General features: G+C 39.0%; 1 non-coding gene across 1 annotated transcript; it reads right to left on the bottom strand.

Moving 5' to 3' along the window:
- Positions 1–784: 784 nt before the first annotated feature.
- On the bottom strand, positions 785–891 carry LOC121228586 (small nucleolar RNA R71). The gene has a single exon (XR_005926162.1). It is a non-coding gene; the product is annotated as a small nucleolar RNA R71 (small nucleolar RNA).
- Between the last annotated feature and the right edge of the window lie 5,829 nt (positions 892–6,720).

A 6,720-nucleotide genomic window follows, 5' to 3' on the forward strand; every position in this document is an offset into this window, starting at 1 on the left:
CGCGATAATAGTTAGTTTCAAGAACGATTCTTTATAAATATTTAAAACCTGTCACACGAAAATCGCGATCAAGTTTTTGGCGCCGTTGCCGGGGAACTAAGATATTAGGAACGCTCAATTTTTATTACTTTAGCCATTTATTTTTCTTGCAATTTAATTTTAATTATTTCTTAATTTAATTTTTCTTTCTCTTGGCAGGTTTTTATAGTTTATGACTAGAAGAAACTCATCAGGACCACTACTTTTTGACGAAGAAATTGATCGCACAGTTCGTAAAAAAGAAAGAGAAATAAGGCCAAGCTTAAGATACACAGTGAATGAGCAAGAGGACGATACTCAACCCCCAACCGAAGAGATGGCTAAAAACTAAGACAATCAGCTACCTCCTGCAATTGTGGTTAATCAAAATCCTGCTCCACGCACTATGTATGATTATGTTAAACCTTCTTTAACAGGAATTGAATCGAGTATAGTTAGACCTACTGTAGCTGCAAATACTTTTGAACTAAAACCTAAAACAATTCAAATGATACAACAATTTGTTCAGTTTGATGGTTTGCAGGATGAGGATCCCAACGCTCACTTAGCAAACTTTTTGGAACTATACGATACATTTAAAATTAATGGTGTTTCTGATGATTCCATTCGTCTTTGGTTATTCCCTTTTTCATTGAGGAACAAAGCTAAACAGTGGTTGAACTCGTTACCACTAGGGTCAACCACTACTTAGGAACAAATGACCGAAAATTTTCTATTAAAATATTTTTCGCCGACTAAAACAGCCAAATTACGCAATGATATCTTTTTGTTTGTGCAGATGAACTTAGAAACTCTTTATGATGCATGGAAGAGATACAAGGACTTACTGAGAAGGTGCCCTCACCATGGGTTACCGCTTTGGCTACAGGTTCAAACATTCCATAATGGCCTGAATCCTTCGACTCAATAAATGGTTGACCTAGTTGCTGGCGAAACCACCAATAATAAAACACCTGAAGATGCTTATGAGTTTATTGAAGATATGTCACTGAATAACTATCAGTGGCAAGTCATGAGGACTAAGCCAACTAAAACAGCAGGCGTTTATAACGTCGATTCTGTTACTATGCTGTCAAACCAGGTAGAACTTCTAAATAAAAAGTTTGATGGTTTACTTGGTTCTACTCAGGTACAGCCAGTGATGAGGTGTGAGACGAATGGAGGAGGAGCATGCACACAATATCAACCCTTCAACCCTAGCATCGAGGAGGAACAAGACCAATATATGGGTAACAATAACTCTAGATCCCAAAATAACCCATATAGTAACACTTATAATGTAGGTTGGAGGAATCATCCCAATTTCTCGTGGGGCAGTCAAGGAAATCAAAGACCACAACATCCTTCAGGTTTTCAAAAACCACCCTACCAACAGGAAAAGAAACCAAACCTTGAAGAGGTGCTGTCTAGATTTATCTCGGTGTCAGAAACCCATTTCCAGAACACCGAGACAACACTTAAAAATCAACAAGCGTTGATCCAAGGGCTAGAAACGTAGATAGGCCAGCTGTCCAAACTAATCTCTGAATGACCATAAGGTAGCTTGCCAAGTAATACTAAACCCAACCCAAAGGAACAGCTCAACGCGATTAATGTTCAAGATGAAGAAGAATTCATTGAGCCTGAGCCAAAACCGAGGCAAGAAACTGTGGTAAGCAGAGATCAAGGTGAGGTCGGTTATGATAAAAACAAATCAGTGAATGTTGAATATAAACCTCGTGTGCCATATCCTAACGTGACAAGGAAAGACCGCTCAGATGAACAATTTGGTAAATTCCTTAAACTCTTAAAAAAATTACACATTAACTTACCGTTTATTAAAGCTATATCACAAATACCAAACGCAATAAAATTTTTAAAGGAGCTTTTAGCAAATAAGAGGAAGTTGGACGAAGCGTCACATGTGGAGCTAAATGCAGTTTGCTCAGCTATTCTACAAAATAAGCTACCGAACAAATTAAAAGATCCAGGGAGTTTTATAATTCCTTGTTTAATTGGTAGTTTAGATGTTAATAATGCATTAGCTGATTTAGGGGCTAGTATTAATGTTATGCCCTACAAAATGTTCAAACAATTAGGTCTTGGGAAACCCAAACAGACTAGGATGAGCATTCAATTAGCAGATAAAACTATAAGATTTCCTAGGGGTATTATTGAAGATGTGCTAGTTAAAATCGATAAATTTATTTTTCCCGTTAACTTCATTGTTTTAGACATAGAAGAGGATAGCAACACTCCTTTGATTTTAGGAAGGCCCTTTTTAGCAACTGCTAAAGTGATTATTGATGTTGGCACAGGTGAGCTCACACTCCATGTGGAAGAAAAAACAATCACCCTTCAAACTCACAATTCTGGCAACATATCGAAAATTGAAGGTGATTGTTTAGACCATTCTACTAAAACTGACAATATGGTACAACCTACTTTGCAGGAAATGAGTCTGAAGGAAGCACAAGTGTCATTCTCAAGCATTAGCAGAGGACCTATTCATGAAGATCGAAGGTTACAAATCGAGGAGCTATATGAATGGTGGACGCATAAATTGAGAACACATGATAAACCGAAACTATGCCAGAACGAGCTCAACACCTTCTCATATCAACTTAAGGTTGGAGATAAAGTCTTATTAGATGCCGCAGATCCTCACATTGTCACTACCACACCGAATGAAGAAATCCCTCTTACGGTACTTAGCATTTTCCCATTCGGTACAATCGAGGTAAGTCATCCCAAGTTCGACACTTTTAAGGTAAACAACACCCGTCTGAAACCTTATTTTGATAAGAATGATAGCAGAAATGAGGAGTATAAACTCCTCGAACCACCATGTCCATTCAATGGAGAGGTAAGTCAAGCTTAGACTATAAATAAGCCCTTCTCGGGAGGTAACCCGAGCACTAACAATATTAATTTCTTTAAATTTTAGTATTTAACACCTAACTTACTAACTGAGATATTGAATACAGGTTTTTCCATACATACACGGCCAAGCACATGGGCGTACTTAGGGCCGTGTGAAAACAGGGCAAAGATTTCTCCAACACGGGCTATGATAAATTGCCACGGCCGTGCACCATGGCCATGGGCAAACCTGCCAAAACAACACGGGCATTCGACACGCCCGTGCCTTGAAATCGTGGCCGAACTTGTCAAATTAACACGGGCGTTCGACACGCCTGTGCCTAGCACCGTGGTCGAACCTGTTAAATTAACACGGGCATGGGCCTACATACATGGGCGTGAGAGAAGCGAACAACGCCAGACACGGTCGTGCGAAATGACCGTGTGAACCAACACGCCCAAGGTACACGGGCGCGGGGAAATTGTCAGACGCACCCAAATTCAAAATTCGCGAATCATACGGGTTGAAATTGGGGAACAGGGGCTTGTTCCTTAGCCGTGTAACCTGAAATCTATAAATAGGTTGCACTATTCATTGTCTTCTTCACCCAAAAAAAACCTTAACCCTAGCCGCTGCAAGTCCGGACGCCCTCCCTGTCACGCCCGTGCGCCGCTCCCAACTTCATTCTCGATGCCAAATCTCTTTCCTTTAGCGTTTGTTTACTCATTTCTCTTTTATTTCACTGATTTATAATGCTATTTGTCATAGTAATCTATATTTTTCATGTTATTTTCATCTTTCTATCACACAAATTTCATTTATAGAACAAGTTATCATCTTTTTCATGTTCAAATTCTTACTCACTACATGATTTCTCTACTCCATTTTATTAGTTAGAAGTGAATATTCATGGTTAGGATAGCCGAAATAATCATGTCTTTTGTGTTGACATTTCTATTCATTCATATAGTATGTTGCATTCCATTCTTTGCCATTTTTACTTATATCACCATGCTAATGCCACAAAAATAGGTCATTGAACTTATTGTTTTAGTTAAACTTAGTGGTTGTGGCTGAACATGTTTATGCATTTTTCTTTTTGAATTTAGTCACATTTTTTTCCTTGTCTACTCATCAAGACGAATTGATGTTTCCACTTGTAGGTATACAATGTCGTCTTCACCTGGTAAAAAGGTTGTTGTCCCTGCTTCAAAGAAAAGAAAGGTAGTGTCATCTTCCTTGAGTCCTACCGTGGAAGTTCGTCACCCATTCCTGAGGTTCCCCATCGGGCCCTAAGAAGAACTCTTCCAAATACTCTGGGCCCGACCTTTAATTGCGGGCCGTTACATCGACTGGGCTGTAATAGAACAAGTTTAGTTGGCTGATGCGATTCGGGCCCTCCTAACCACTGACCCTTTTGGGATCATCGAGCTGACGTAACTCAAGCTTACGATGGAATTATGCTCCACATTTCATCTTTAGATCGTGATGACGAACTACGATGATCCTGGCACGATGTAATTTTGCCTAGGTGGATTAATCCGCCAGCTCAGCGTCCCAAAATTCGATACTGCACTGGGTTTATATACAGAAGGATTCAAGGGGGAGAATGACTTACATGCTCTCAACCGCCACATCCATCGTTCTCCTTCACCGTGCTGGGACGCACTAGTACCAGGTGGGGCCACCTATAATCCTGGCCGCTCCAAGGCATCAGCTTTCCCTCCATCTCTGAGGTACCTACACGCCATTTTGGCTCACACGATTACAGGAAGGTGAGAGAGAACTGGCGTCATCAACACTCACGACGCCTACTTTTTATGGTGTATGTCGCACGGGCATGTCATCTACCTTGCCTATTTCATTGCCCTCGTGATTTAGCACCAGACGAAGCGGCATAGGAAGGGGGTCATCTCTATTGTCCCCTATGTTTCTCGGTTGGCTCGACACTTCAGGCTCCTCAGCACCGCAACCCAAGAATCATCCTTAACACTCATTGGCAAGATGTCTCCACAAGGCATCTCGAGCATGATTAGCACGAGGATGATTAAAAAGCGTCGAGGAACCTACCCTCCTCAATATCGTCTCGCCCAATCTACTGAGGGGGAGGCCTACGAGGACATTCCTGATGATGTCCCTCCACAGCACGACGACCCACCGACTCAGCCACCACCACCCTCTCGTCTAGTTCATGCGGCGGCTTCATATGCTGACATCTCTGAGCACCTCACTCGATTTGAGCAGCAGTGTTTTCAACGATTTGAGCACATCTCATCGCCAGTCCCACCTCGCAAACCATCCAGCGATGAAGATGTTTAAAAACATTTATTTATTATTTTATGTTTTTAATTTTTATTAAAACTACTTTTTATTTTTTATTAGATTTTAGAATTTTATTTTTTTTAATCATCAATTTCAGTTATTTCTTTATGAGTAATTATTCATCCTAATATCCCCTAAAAAGTTCTTTATTTTATCACAGTTATATAGAGCTCCTAAGCTCATCATCGCATAGGAACTAAAAACTCCACCGGGAACAGTTCTCCACGACTACCATGTCTTGATCGACCACGACCATAGCTACCACTAGATATAATATTCTTTTGGCGCAGGACTTATGGACTAATGAACCTCTACCAACGCCGGAGTATCCTCCTCCACTCTCGCACTGATTACTCTCCAAAACTCCAATTCGAGGAATTCATCAGACAGTAAGTTTCACTTCTCCCCCTATCTTATGATTACAAATTTATCTTTGTACATCTTAAGGGTGGGGGTATTTATTTCATTATCAGAAAAATCCCTGAATGACTGCCTTGTTCTCTTGAAAAGCTCTCATATCGTATTTAGGATAAATTTTGATTGATTTATGATTTTGATTGATATATTTTGAATTAAAACATAGGCATTTATGCATTGATTGTTTAAACCTTGAGACATTAGAGAATCAAGCATGATAAGTTGATTTTTAAGAATTTAAAATTTTAGGTTGTTTCCCCAAAGTTTAGGTATTACTTTGAGTTGGAGTTCACAAGTTTTAAACATCAAAAAGCCATAATTTTTTTGAGATTTTTGAGCCTTTTCAGCATCTATTAATTATTTCATGCTCACTTTTATTATTGCTTTAACTGCGTCAGTATTGAATTGTTATTCTAGAACTTCTTGATTATGCATGTCAAGACCACCCTAGTTGATTTGATATGTCAAAATGAGAAAGGCACTTAGGATTAACCCACTCATGCCATGAAAAGCCTACCTCCACAATTAACCCTTAGTGAACCCCGTTGAGCTAACAAGCCATTTCTTGTATTACCCTTAATATTAACCCTTAACCCATCATTGTTGAAATCCCCTAAATTAATTTGATCCTTATTTTTTGTCGAGATTGGAATTGAAAAAGTTGCTTAACTAAGCTTTATTCTACTTTGCATTTAACTTGTTCTTAAAAAAATGTATACATCTTAATAGTAGTAATCTTCTGAGTTAAAGAAGTTAAATTCCATATTCTAAGAAAAGCTCTATTGTACGCAATTGATGACTAGCTATTTTTCTAGTTAGGCAATTTTTTCAAGTCACTCTCGATTCTAACCTTTTCTTTCAGCTTGTGACCACACCCCCTAACCAAGCCTCATTACAACCTTCTAAAGACTTTTTGATTGATGTATCATCTCAAATTATAGTGGTAGAGATTTGATTTTTGTGCAAGCCTATGGTAATGACTTTTCATTATTAACTATTTAGTGCTTCATTTATTTTCCTTAAACACTCGAGTGATTTGAATGAATCTTTAGTGAGGATGTAAAAATCTGTGACATTTTGAATACAAGGTAATTACTTAG

This window comes from Gossypium hirsutum, chromosome A04 (genome assembly GCF_007990345.1).
Source record: "Gossypium hirsutum isolate 1008001.06 chromosome A04, Gossypium_hirsutum_v2.1, whole genome shotgun sequence".
Lineage (NCBI taxonomy): Eukaryota > Viridiplantae > Streptophyta > Magnoliopsida > Malvales > Malvaceae > Gossypium > Gossypium hirsutum.